The following is a 14,632-nucleotide window of genomic DNA, read 5'->3' on the forward strand; positions in this document are numbered from 1 at the left end:
AATACATGAGAAAATCCCATTGTGGGAAAAACCCACTTAGGGTTAGGGTTCGCTCCCCCTGAACTTTTACAGGAAAATGGACATCGGCAACAATTTTGGGGTGTGTCGGTATGCGTTGGAACGCAAAGACTTTTCCTGCCTGCTTTATCCTCGTTTCCTGGTAAAATACATGGGAAAATCCCATTGGGGGAAAAACCCACTTAGGGTTAGCGTTCGCTCCCCCTGAACTTTTACAGCAAAATGGACATCGCCAACAATTTTGGGGTGTGTCGGTATGAGTTGGAGTGCAAAGTCTTTTCTGGCCTGCTTTATCCTCGTTTCCTGGTAAAATACATGGGAAAATCCCATTAGGGGAAAAACCCACTTAGGGTTAGGGTTTCACTCCCCCTGAACGTTTAAAGCAAAATGGACATCGCCAACAATTTTGGGGTGTGTCGGTATGCGTTGGAGCGCAAAGACTTTTCCTGCCTGCTTTATCCTCGTTTCCTGGTAAAATACATGGGAAAATCCCATTGGGGGAAAAACCCACTTAGGGTTAGTGTTCGCTCCCCCTGAACTTTTACAGCAAAATGGAGATCGCCAACAATTTTGGGGTGTGTCTGTATGCGTTGGAGCGCAAAGACTTTTCCTGCCTGCGATATCCTCGTTTCCTGGTAAAATATATGGGAAAATCCCATTGTGGGAAAAACCCACTTAGGGTTAGGGTTCACTCCCCCTGAACTTTTACAGCAAAATGGACATCGCCAAAAATTTTGGGGTGCGTCGGTATGCTTAGGAGGGCGCTTACTTTTCCTGCCTGCTTTATCCTCGTTTCCTGGTAAAATACATGGGAAAATCCCATTGTGGGAAAAACCCACTTAGGGTTAGGGTTCGTTCCCCCTGAACTTTTACAGCAAAATGGACATTGCCAACAATTTTGGGGTGTGTCGGTATGCGTTGGAGCGCAAAGACTTTTCCTTCCTGCTTTATCCTCGTTTCCTGGTAAAATACATGGGAAAATCCCATTGTGGGAAAAACCCACTTAGGGTTAGGGTTCGCTCCCCCTGAACTTTGACAGCAAAATGGACATCGGCAACAATTTTGGGGTGTGTCGGTATGCGTTGGAACGCAAAGACTTTTCCTGCCTGCTTTATCCTCGTTTCCTGGTAAAATACATGGGAAAATCCCATTGGGGGAAAAACCCACTTAGGGTTAGGGTTCGCTCCCCCTGAACTTTTACAGCAAAATGGACATCGGCAACAATTTTAGGGTGTGTCGGTATGCTTTGGAGAGCAAAGACTTTTCCTGCCTGCTTTATCCTCGTTTCCTGGTAAAATACATGGGAAAATCCCATTGTGGGAAAAACCCACTTAGGGTTAGGGTTCGCTCCCCCTGAACTTTTACAGGAAAATGGACATCGGCAACAATTTTCGGGTGTGTCGGTATGCGTTGGAACGCAAAGACTTTTCCTGCCTGCTTTATCCTCGTTTCCTGGTAAAATACATGGGAAAATCCCATTGGGGGAAAAACCCACTTAGGGTTAGCGTTCGCTCCCCCTGAACTTTTACAGCAAAATGGACATCGCCAACAATTTTGGGGTGTGTCGGTATGAGTTGGAGTGCAAAGTCTTTTCTGGCCTGCTTTATCCTCGTTTCCTGGTAAAATACATGGGAAAATCCCATTAGGGGAAAAACCCACTTAGGGTTAGGGTTTCACTCCCCCTGAACGTTTAAAGCAAAATGGACATCGCCAACAATTTTGGGGTGTGTCGGTATGCGTTGGAGTGCAAACACTTTTCCTGCCTGCTTTATCCTCGTTTCCTGGTAAAATACATGGGAAAATCCCATTGTGGGAAAAACCCACTTAGGGTTAGGGTTTCGCTCCCCCTGAACGTTTACAGCAAAATGGACATCGCCAACAATTTTGGGGTGTGTCGGTATGCATTGGAGCGCAAAGACTTTTCCTGCCTGCTTTATCCTCGTTTCCTGGTAAAATACATGGGAAATCCCATTGTGAGAAAAACCCACTTAGGGTTAGGGTTCGCTCCCCCTGAACTTTTACAGCAAAATGGACATCGGCAACAATTTTGGGCTGTGTCGGTGTGCGTTGGAGCGCAAAGTCTTTTCCTGCCTGCTTTATCTTCGTTTCCTGCTAAAATACATGGGAAAATCCCATTGGGGGAAAAACCCACTTAGGGTTAGTGTTCGCTCCCCCTGAACTTTTACAGCAAAATGGAGATCGCCAACAATTTTGGGGTGTGTCTGTATGCGTTGGAGCGCAAAGACTTTTCCTGCCTGCGATATCCTCGTTTCCTGGTAAAATATATGGGAAAATCCCATTGGGGGAAAAACCCACTTAGGGTTAGCGTTCGCTCCCCCTGAACTTTTACAGCAAAATGGACATCGCCAACAATTTTGGGGTGTGTCGGTATGAGTTGGAGTGCAAAGTCTTTTCTGGCCTGCTTTATCCTCGTTTCCTGGTAAAATACATGGGAAAATCCCATTAGGGGAAAAACCCACTTAGGGTTAGGGTTTCACTCCCCCTGAACGTTTAAAGCAAAATGGACATCGCCAACAATTTTGGGGTGTGTCGGTATGCGTTGGAGTGCAAACACTTTTCCTGCCTGCTTTATCCTCGTTTCCTGGTAAAATACATGGGAAAATCCCATTGTGGGAAAAACCCACTTAGGGTTAGGGTTTCGCTCCCCCTGAACGTTTACAGCAAAATGGACATCGCCAACAATTTTGGGGTGTGTCGGTATGCATTGGAGCGCAAAGACTTTTCCTGCCTGCTTTATCCTCGTTTCCTGGTAAAATACATGGGAAATCCCATTGTGAGAAAAACCCACTTAGGGTTAGGGTTCGCTCCCCCTGAACTTTTACAGCAAAATGGACATCGGCAACAATTTTGGGCTGTGTCGGTGTGCGTTGGAGCGCAAAGTCTTTTCCTGCCTGCTTTATCTTCGTTTCCTGCTAAAATACATGGGAAAATCCCATTGGGGGAAAAACCCACTTAGGGTTAGTGTTCGCTCCCCCTGAACTTTTACAGCAAAATGGAGATCGCCAACAATTTTGGGGTGTGTCTGTATGCGTTGGAGCGCAAAGACTTTTCCTGCCTGCGATATCCTCGTTTCCTGGTAAAATATATGGGAAAATCCCATTGTGGGAAAAACCCACTTAGGGTTAGGGTTCGCTCCCCCTGAACTTTGACAGCAAAATGGACATCGGCAACAATTTTGGGGTGTGTCGGTATGCGTTGGAACGCAAAGACTTTTCCTGCCTGCTTTATCCTCGTTTCCTGGTAAAATACATGGGAAAATCCCATTGGGGGAAAAACCCACTTAGGGTTAGGGTTCGCTCCCCCTGAACTTTTACAGCAAAATGGACATCGGCAACAATTTTAGGGTGTGTCGGTATGCATTGGAGCGCAAAGACTTTTCCTGCCTGCTTTATCCTCGTTTCCTGGTAAAATACATGGGAAAATCCCATTGTGGGAAAAACCCACTTAGGGTTAGGGTTCGCTCCCCCTGAACTTTTACAGCAAAATGGACATCGGCAACAATTTTGGGCTGTGTCGGTGTGCGTTGGAGCGCAAAGTCTTTTCCTGCCTGCTTTATCTTCGTTTCCTGCTAAAATACATGGGAAAATCCCATTGGGGGAAAAACCCACTTAGGGTTAGTGTTCGCTCCCCCTGAACTTTTACAGCAAAATGGAGATCGCCAACAATTTTGGGGTGTGTCTGTATGCGTTGGAGCGCAAAGACTTTTCCTGCCTGCGATATCCTCGTTTCCTGGTAAAATATATGGGAAAATCCCATTGTGGGAAAAACCCACTTAGGGTTAGGGTTCACTCCCCCTGAACTTTTACAGCAAAATGGACATCGCCAAAAATTTTGGGGTGTGTCGGTATGCGTTGGAGTGCAAACACTTTTCCTGCCTGCTTTATCCTCGTTTCCTGGTAAAATACATGGGAAAATCCCATTGGGGGAAAAACCCACTTAGGGTTAGGGTTCGCTCCCGCTGAACTTTTACAGCAAAATGGACATCGCCAACAATTTTGGGGTGCGTCGGTATGCTTAGGAGGGCGCTTACTTTTCCTGCCTGCTTTATCCTCGTTTCCTGGTAAAATACATGGGAAAATCCCATTGTGGGAAAAACCCACTTAGGGTTAGGGTTCGCTCCCCCTGAACTTTTACAGCAAAATGGACATCTGCAACAATTTTAGGGTGTGTCGGTATGCGTTGGAACGCAAAGACTTTTCCTTCCTGCTTTATCCTCGTTTCCTGGTAAAATACATGGGAAAATCCCATTGGGGGAAAAACCCACTTAGGCTTAGGGTTCGCTGCCCCTGAACTTGTACAGCAAAATGGATATCGCCAACAATTTTGGGGGGCATCGGTATGCTTTGGAGCGCAAAGACTTTTCCTGCCTGCTTTATCCTCGTTTCCTGGTAAAATACATGGGAAAATCCCATTGGGGGAAAAACCCACTTAGGGTTAGGGTTCGCTCCCCCTGAACTTTGACAGCAAAATGGACATCGGCAACAATTTTGGGGTGTGTCGGTATGCGTTGGAACGCAAAGACTTTTCCTGCCTGCTTTATCCTCGTTTCCTGGTAAAATACATGGGAAAATCCCATTGGGGGAAAAACCCACTTAGGGTTAGGGTTCGCTCCCCCTGAACTTTTACAGCAAAATGGACATCGGCAACAATTTTAGGGTGTGTCGGTATGCTTTGGAGCGCAAAGACTTTTCCTGCCTGCTTTATCCTCGTTTCCTGGTAAAATACATGGGAAAATCCCATTGTGGGAAAAACCCACTTAGGGTTAGGGTTCGCTCCCCCTGAACTTTTACAGGAAAATGGACATCGGCAACAATTTTGGGGTGTGTCGGTATGCGTTGGAACGCAAAGACTTTTCCTGCCTGCTTTATCCTCGTTTCCTGGTAAAATACATGGGAAAATCCCATTGGGGGAAAAACCCATTTAGGGTTAGCGTTCGCTCCCCCTGAACTTTTACAGCAAAATGGACATCGCCAACAATTTTGGGGTGTGTCGGTATGAGTTGGAGTGCAAAGTCTTTTCTGGCCTGCTTTATCCTCGTTTCCTGGTAAAATACATGGGAAAATCCCATTAGGGGAAAAACCCACTTAGGGTTAGGGTTTCACTCCCCCTGAACGTTTAAAGCAAAATGGACATCGCCAACAATTTTGGGGTGTGTCGGTATGCGTTGGAGCGCAAAGACTTTTCCTGCCTGCTTTATCCTCGTTTCCTGGTAAAATATATGGGAAAATCCCATTATGGGAAAAACCCACTTAGGGTTAGGGTTCACTCCCCCTGAACTTTTACAGCAAAATGGACATCGCCAAAAATTTTGGGGTGTGTCGGTATGCGTTGGAGCGCAAAGACTTTTCCTTCCTGCTTTATCCTTGTTTCCTGGTAAAATACATGGGAAATCCCATTGTGGGAAAAACCCACTTAGGGTTAGTGTTCGCTCCCCCTGAACTTTTACAGCAAAATGGACATCGCCAACAATTTTGGGGTGTGTCGGTATGCGTTGGAACGCAAAGACTTTTCCTGCCTGCTTTATCCTCGTTTCCTGGTAAAATACATGGGAAAATCCCATTGGGGGAAAAACCCACTTAGGGTTAGGGTTCGCTCCCCCTGAACTTTTACAGCAAAATGGACATCGGCAACAATTTTAGGGTGTGTCGGTATGCTTTGGAGCGCAAAGACTTTTCCTTCCTGCTTTATCCTCGTTTCCTGGTAAAATACATGGGAAAATCCCATTGTGGGAAAAACCCACTTAGGGTTAGGGTTCGCTCCCCCTGAACTTTTACAGCAAAATGGACATCGCCAACAATTTTGGGGTGTGTCGGTATGCGTTGGAACGCAAAGACTTTTCCTGCCTGCTTTATCCTCGTTTCCTGGTAAAATACATGGGAAAACCCCATTGGGGGAAAAACCCACTTAGGGTTAGCGTTCGCTCCCCCTGAACTTTTACAGCAAAATGGACATCGCCAACAATTTTGGGGTGTGTCGGTATGAGTTGGAGTGCAAAGTCTTTTCTGGCCTGCTTTATCCTCGTTTCCTGGTAAAATACATGGGAAAATCCCATTAGGGGAAAAACCCACTTAGGGTTAGGGTTTCACTCCCCCTGAACGTTTAAAGCAAAATGGACATCGCCAACAATTTTGGGGTGTGTCGGTATGCGTTGGAGCACAAAGACTTTTCCTGCCTGCTTTATCCTCGTTTCCTGGTAAAATATATGGGAAAATCCCATTACGGGAAAAACCCACTTAGGGTTAGGGTTCACTCCCCCTGAACTTTTACAGCAAAATGGACATCGCCAAAAATTTTGGGGTCTGTCGGTATGCGTTGGAGTGCAAACACTTTTCCTGCCTGCTTTATCCTCGTTTCCTGGTAAAATACATGGGAAAATCCCATTGTGGGAAAAACCCACTTAGGGTTAGGGTTTCGCTCCCCCTGAACGTTTACAGCAAAATGGACATCGCCAACAATTTTGGGGTGTGTCGGTATGCATTGGAGCGCAAAGACTTTTCCTGCCTGCTTTATCCTCGTTTCCTGGTAAAATACATGGGAAATCCCATTGTGAGAAAAACCCACTTAGGGTTAGGGTTCGCTCCCCCTGAACTTTTACAGCAAAATGGACATCGGCAACAATTTTGGGCTGTGTCGGTGTGCGTTGGAGCGCAAAGTCTTTTCCTGCCTGCTTTATCTTCGTTTCCTGCTAAAATACATGGGAAAATCCCATTGGGGGAAAAACCCACTTAGGGTTAGTGTTCGCTCCCCCTGAACTTTTACAGCAAAATGGAGATCGCCAACAATTTTGGGGTGTGTCTGTATGCGTTGGAGCGCAAAGACTTTTCCTGCCTGCGATATCCTCGTTTCCTGGTAAAATATATGGGAAAATCCCATTGTGGGAAAAACCCACTTAGGGTTAGGGTTCACTCCCCCTGAACTTTTACAGCAAAATGGACATCGCCAAAAATTTTGGGGTGTGTCGGTATGCGTTGGAGTGCAAACACTTTTCCTGCCTGCTTTATCCTCGTTTCCTGGTAAAATACATGGGAAAATCCCATTGGGGGAAAAACCCACTTAGGGTTAGGGTTCGCTCCCGCTGAACTTTTACAGCAAAATGGACATCGCCAACAATTTTGGGGTGCGTCGGTATGCTTAGGAGGGCGCTTACTTTTCCTGCCTGTTTTATCCTCGTTTCCTGGTAAAATACATGGGAAAATCCCATTGTGGGAAAAACCCACTTAGGGTTAGGGTTCGCTCCCCCTGAACTTTTACAGGAAAATGGACATCGGCAACAATTTTGGGGTGTGTCGGTATGCGTTGGAACGCAAAGACTTTTCCTGCCTGCTTTATCCTCATTTCCTGGTAAAATACATGGGAAAATCCCATTGGGGGAAAAACCCACTTAGGGTTAGCGTTCGCTCCCCCTGAACTTTTACAGCAAAATGGACATCGCCAACAATTTTGGGGTGTGTCGGTATGAGTTGGAGTGCAAAGTCTTTTCTGGCCTGCTATATCCTCGTTTCCTCGTAAAATATATGGGAAAATCCCATTGTGGGAAAAACCCACTTAGGGTTAGGGTTTCACTCCCCCTGAACGTTTACAGCAAAATGGACATCGGCAACAATTTTAGGGTGTTTCGGTATGCGTTGGAACGCAAAGACTTTTCCTTCCTGCTTTATCCTCGTTTCCTGGTAAAATACATGGGAAAATCCCATTGGGGGAAAAACCTACTTAGGCTTAGGGTTCGCTCCCCAAGAACTTTTACAGCAAAATGGACATCGCCAACAATTTTGGGGTGTGTCGGTATGCGTTGGAGCGCAAAGTCTTTTCCTACCTGCTTTATCCTCGTTTCCTGGTAAAATACATGGGAAAATCCCTTTGGGGGAAAAACCCACTTAGGGTTAGGGTTCAATCCCCCTGAACTTGTACAGCAAAATGGATATCGCCAACAATTTTAGGGTGTGTCCTTATGCGTTGGAGCGCAAAGTCTTTTCCTACCTGCTTTATCCTCATTTCCTGGTAAAATACATGGGAAAATCCCTTTGGGGGAAAAACCCACTTAGGGTTAGGGTTCAATCCCCCTGAACTTTTACAGCAAAATGGACATCGCCAAAAATTTTGGGGTGTGTCGGTATGCGTTGGAGTGCAAACACTTTTCCTGCCTGATTTATCCTCGTTTCCTGGTAAAATACATGGGAAATCCCATTGTGGGAAAAACCCACTTAGGGTTAGGGTTCGCTCCCCCTGAACTTTTACAGCAAAATGGACATCGCCAACAATTTTGGGGTGTGTCGGTATGCGTTGGAACGCAAAGACTTTTCCTGCCTGCTTTATCCTCGTTTCCTGGTAAAATACATGGGAAAATCCCATTGGGGGAAAAACCCACTTAGGGTTAGGGTTCGCTCCCCCTGAACTTTTACAGCAAAATGGACATCGGCAACAATTTTAGGGTGTGTCGGTATGCTTTGGAGCGCAAAGACTTTTCCTTCCTGCTTTATCCTCGTTTCCTGGTAAAATACATGGGAAAATCCCATTGTGGGAAAAACCCACTTAGGGTTAGGGTTCGCTCCCCCTGAACTTTTACAGCAAAATGGACATCGCCAACAATTTTGGGGTGTGTCGGTATGCGTTGGAACGCAAAGACTTTTCCTGCCTGCTTTATCCTCGTTTCCTGGTAAAATACATGGGAAAACCCCATTGGGGGAAAAACCCACTTAGGGTTAGCGTTCGCTCCCCCTGAACTTTTACAGCAAAATGGACATCGCCAACAATTTTGGGGTGTGTCGGTATGAGTTGGAGTGCAAAGTCTTTTCTGGCCTGCTTTATCCTCGTTTCCTGGTAAAATACATGGGAAAATCCCATTAGGGGAAAAACCCACTTAGGGTTAGGGTTTCACTCCCCCTGAACGTTTAAAGCAAAATGGACATCGCCAACAATTTTGGGGTGTGTCGGTATGCGTTGGAGCGCAAAGACTTTTCCTGCCTGCTTTATCCTCGTTTCCTGGTAAAATATATGGGAAAATCCCATTATGGGAAAAACCCACTTAGGGTTAGGGTTCACTCCCCCTGAACTTTTACAGCAAAATGGACATCGCCAAAAATTTTGGGGTCTGTCGGTATGCGTGGGAGTGCAAACACTTTTCCTGCCTGCTTTATCCTCGTTTCCTGGTAAAATACATGGGAAAATCCCATTGTGGGAAAACCCACTTAGGGTTAGGGTTTCGCTCCCCCTGAACGTTTACAGCAAAATGGACATCTCCAACAATTTTGGGGTGTGTCGGTATGCATTGGAGCGCAAAGACTTTTCCTGCCTGCTTTATCCTCGTTTCCTGGTAAAATACATGGGAAATCCCATTGTGAGAAAAACCCACTTAGGGTTAGGGTTCGCTCCCCCTGAACTTTTACAGCAAAATGGACATCGGCAACAATTTTGGGCTGTGTCGGTGTGCGTTGGAGCGCAAAGTCTTTTCCTGCCTGCTTTATCTTCGTTTCCTGCTAAAATACATGGGAAAATCCCATTGTGGGAAAAACCCACTTAGGGTTAGGGTTTCGCTCCCCCTGAACGTTTACAGCAAAATGGACATCGCCAACAATTTTGGGGTGTGTCGGTATGCATTGGAGCGCAAAGACTTTTCCTGCCTGCTTTATCCTCGTTTCCTGGTAAAATACATGGGAAATCCCATTGTGAGAAAAACCCACTTAGGGTTAGGGTTCGCTCCCCCTGAACTTTTACAGCAAAATGGACATCGGCAACAATTTTGGGCTGTGTCGGTGTGCGTTGGAGCGCAAAGTCTTTTCCTGCCTGCTTTATCTTCGTTTCCTGCTAAAATACATGGGAAAATCCCATTGGGGGAAAAACCCACTTAGGGTTAGTGTTCGCTCCCCCTGAACTTTTACAGCAAAATGGAGATCGCCAACAATTTTGGGGTGTGTCTGTATGCGTTGGAGCGCAAAGACTTTTCCTGCCTGCGATATCCTCGTTTCCTGGTAAAATATATGGGAAAATCCCATTGTGGGAAAAACCCACTTAGGGTTAGGGTTCACTCCCCCTGAACTTTTACAGCAAAATGGACATCGCCAAAAATTTTGGGGTGTGTCGGTATGCGTTGGAGTGCAAACACTTTTCCTGCCTGCTTTATCCTCGTTTCCTGGTAAAATACATGGGAAAATCCCATTGGGGGAAAAACCCACTTAGGGTTAGGGTTCGCTCCCGCTGAACTTTTACAGCAAAATGGACATCGCCAACAATTTTGGGGTGCGTCGGTATGCTTAGGAGGGCGCTTACTTTTCCTGCCTGTTTTATCCTCGTTTCCTGGTAAAATACATGGGAAAATCCCATTGTGGGAAAAACCCACTTAGGGTTAGGGTTCGCTCCCCCTGAACTTTTACAGGAAAATGGACATCGGCAACAATTTTGGGGTGTGTCGGTATGCGTTGGAACGCAAAGACTTTTCCTGCCTGCTTTATCCTCGTTTCCTGGTAAAATACATGGGAAAATCCCATTGGGGGAAAAACCCACTTAGGGTTAGCGTTCGCTCCCCCTGAACTTTTACAGCAAAATGGACATCGCCAACAATTTTGGGGTGTGTCGGTATGAGTTGGAGTGCAAAGTCTTTTCTGGCCTGCTATATCCTCGTTTCCTCGTAAAATATATGGGAAAATCCCATTGTGGGAAAAACCCACTTAGGGTTAGGGTTTCACTCCCCCTGAACGTTTACAGCAAAATGGACATCGGCAACAATTTTAGGGTGTTTCGGTATGCGTTGGAACGCAAAGACTTTTCCTTCCTGCTTTATCCTCGTTTCCTGGTAAAATACATGGGAAAATCCCATTGGGGGAAAAACCCACTTAGGCTTAGGGTTCGCTCCCCAAGAACTTTTACAGCAAAATGGACATCGCCAACAATTTTGGGGTGTGTCGGTATGCGTTGGAGCGCAAAGTCTTTTCCTGCCTGCTTTATCCTCGTTTCCTGGTAAAATATATGGGAAAATCCCATTGGGGGAAAAACCCACTTAGGGTTAGGGTTCGCTCCCCCTGAACTTTTACAGCAAAATGGACATCGCCAACAATTTTAGGGTGTGTCCTTATGCGTTGGAGCGCAAAGTCTTTTCCTACCTGCTTTATCCTCGTTTCCTGGTAAAATACATGGGAAAATCCCTTTGGGGGAAAAACCCACTTAGGGTTAGGGTTCAATCCCCCTGAACTTGTACAGCAAAATGGATATCGCCAACAATTTTAGGGTGTGTCCTTATGCGTTGGAGCGCAAAGTCTTTTCCTACCTGCTTTATCCTCGTTTCCTGGTAAAATACATGGGAAAATCCCTTTGGGGGAAAAACCCACTTAGGGTTAGGGTTCAATCCCCCTGAACTTGTACAGCAAAATGGAGATCGCCAACAATTTTAGGGTGTGTCCTTATGCGTTGGAGCGCAAAGTCTTTTCCTACCTGCTTTATCCTCGTTTCCTGGTAAAATACATGGGAAAATCCCTTTGGGGGAAAAACCCACTTAGGGTTAGGGTTCAATCCCCCTGAACTTGTACAGCAAAATGGACATCGCCAACAATTTTAGGGTTTGTCCTTATGCGTTGGAGCGCAAAGTCTTTTCCTACCTGCTTTATCCTCGTTTCCTGGTAAAATACATGGGAAAATCCCTTTGGGGGAAAAACCCACTTAGGGTTAGGGTTCAATCCCCCTGAACTTGTACAGCAAAATGGACATCGCCAACAATTTTAGGGTGTGTCCTTATGCGTTGGAGCGCAAAGTCTTTGCCTACCTGCTTTATCCTCGTTTCCTGGTAAAATACATGGGAAAATCCCTTTGGGGGAAAAACCCACTTAGGGTTAGGGTTCAATCCCCCTGAACTTGTACAGCAAAATGGAGATCGCCAACAATTTTGGGGTGTGTCTGTATGCGTTGGAGCGCAAAGACTTTTCCTGCCTGCGATATCCTCGTTTCCTGGTAAAATATATGGGAAAATCCCATTGTGGGAAAAACCCACTTAGGGTTAGGGTTCACTCCCCCTGAACTTTTACAGCAAAATGGACATCGCCAAAAATTTTGGGGTGTGTCGGTATGCGTTGGAGTGCAAACACTTTTCCTGCCTGCTTTATCCTCGTTTCCTGGTAAAATACATGGGAAAATCCCATTGGGGGAAAAACCCACTTAGGGTTAGGGTTCGCTCCCGCTGAACTTTTACAGCAAAATGGACATCGCCAACAATTTTGGGGTGCGTCGGTATGCTTAGGAGGGCGCTTACTTTTCCTGCCTGCTTTATCCTCGTTTCCTGGTAAAATACATGGGAAAATCCCATTGTGGGAAAAACCCACTTAGGGTTAGGGTTCGCTCCCCCTGAACTTTTACAGCAAAATGGACATCGGCAACAATTTTAGGGTGTGTCGGTATGCGTTGGAACGCAAAGACTTTTCCTTCCTGCTTTATCCTCGTTTCCTGGTAAAATACATGGGAAAATCCCATTGGGGGAAAAACCCACTTCGGGTTAGGGTTCGCTCCCCCTGAACTTTTACAGCAAAAATGACATCGGCAACAATTTTAGGGTGTGTCGGTATGCGTTGGAACGCAAAGTCTTTTCCTGCCTGCTTTATCCTCGTTTCCTGCTAAAATACATGGGAAAATCCCATTGGGGGAAAAACCCACTTAGGGTTAGGGTTCACTCCCCCTGAACCTTTACAGCAAAATGGACATCGCCAACAATTTTGGGGTGTGTCTGTATGCGTTGGAGCGCAAAGACTTTTCCTGCCTGCTATATCCTCGTTTCATCGTAAAATATATGGGAAAATCCCATTGTGGGAAAAACCCACTTAGGGTTAGGGTTCACTCCCCCTGAACTTTTACAGCAAAATGGACATCGCGAAAAATTTTGGGGTGTGTCGGTATGCGTTGGAGTGCAAACACTTTTCCTGCCTGTTTTATCCTCGTTTCCTGGTAAAATACATGGGAAAATCCCATTGGGGGAAAAACCCACTTAGGGTTAGGGTTCGCTCCCCCTGAACTTTTACAGCAAAATTGACATCGCCAACAATTTTGGGGTGTGTCGGTATGCGTTGGAGCGCCAAGACTTTTCCTTCCTGCTTTATCCTCGTTTCCTGGTAAAATACATGGGAAATCCCATTGGGGGAAAAAACCACTTAGGGTTAGGGTTCGCTCCCCCTGAACTTTTACAGCAAAATGGACATCGGCAACAATTTTAGGGTGTTTCGGTATGCGTTGGAGCGCAAAGTCTTTTCCTGCCTGCTTTATCCTCGTTTCCTGGTAAAATATATGGCAAAATCCCATTGGGGGAAAAACCCACTTAGGGTTAGGGTTCGCTCCCCCTGAACTTTTACAGCAAAATGGACATCGCCAACAATTTTAGGGTGTGTCCTTATGCGTTGGAGCGCAAAGTCTTTTCCTACCTGCTTTATCCTCGTTTCCTGGTAAAATACATGGGAAAATCCCATTGGGGGAAAAACCCACTTAGGGTTAGGGTTCGCTCCCCCTGAACTTTTACAGCAAAATGGACATCGGCAACAATTTTGGGGTGTGTCGGTATGCGTTGGTACGCAAAGTCTTTTCCTGCCTGCTTTATCCTCGTTTCCTGGTAAAATACATGGGAAAATCCCATTGGGGGAAAAACCCACTTAGGGTTAGGGTTCGCTCCCCCTGAACTTTTACAGCAAAATGGACATCGGCAACAATTTTAGGGTGTGTCGGTATGCGTTGGAACGCAAAGACTTTTCCTGCCTGCTTTATCCTCGTTTCCTGGTAAAATACATGGGGAAATCCCATTGGGGGAAAAACCCACTTAGGCTTAGGGTTCGCTCCCCCTGAACTTTTACAGCAAAATGGACATCGCCAACAATTTTGGGGTGTGTCGGTATGCGTTGGAGCGCAAAGTCTTTTCCTGCCTGCTTTATCCTCGTTTCCTGGTAAAATACATGGGAAAATCCCATTGTGGGAAAAACCCACTTAGGGTTAGGGTTCGCTCCCCCTGAACTTTTACAGCAAAATGGACATCGCCAACAATTTTGGGGGGCATCGGTATGCTTTGGAGCGCAAACACTTTTCCTGCCTGCTTTATCCTCGTTTCCTGGTAAAATACATGGGAAAATCCCATTGTGGGAAAAACCCACTTAGGGTTAGGGTTTCGCTCCCCCTGAACGTTTACAGCAAAATGGACATCGCCAACAATTTTGGGGTGTGTCGGTATGCATTGGAGCGCAAAGACTTTTCCTGCCTGCTTTATCCTCGTTTCCTGGTAAAATACATGGGAAATCCCATTGTGAGAAAAACCCACTTAGGGTTAGGGTTCGCTCCCCCTGAACTTTTACAGCAAAATGGACATCGGCAACAATTTTGGGCTGTGTCGGTGTGCGTTGGAGCGCAAAGTCTTTTCCTGCCTGCTTTAACTTCGTTTCCTGCTAAAATACATGGGAAAATCCCATTGGGGGAAAAACCCACTTAGGGTTAGTGTTCGCTCCCCCTGAACTTTTACAGCAAAATGGAGATCGCCAACAATTTTGGGGTGTGTCTGTATGCGTTGGAGCGCAAAGACTTTTCCTGCCTGCGATATCCTCGTTTCCTGGTAAAATATATGGGAAAATCCCATTGTGGGAAAAAC

This window comes from Thamnophis sirtalis, unplaced genomic scaffold, assembly GCF_051295495.1.
Source record: "Thamnophis sirtalis isolate CommonGarterSnake01/CBP01778 unplaced genomic scaffold, rThaSir2_p1.2 scaffold_1, whole genome shotgun sequence".
In the NCBI taxonomy this organism is placed as follows: Eukaryota; Metazoa; Chordata; class Lepidosauria; order Squamata; family Natricidae; genus Thamnophis; species Thamnophis sirtalis.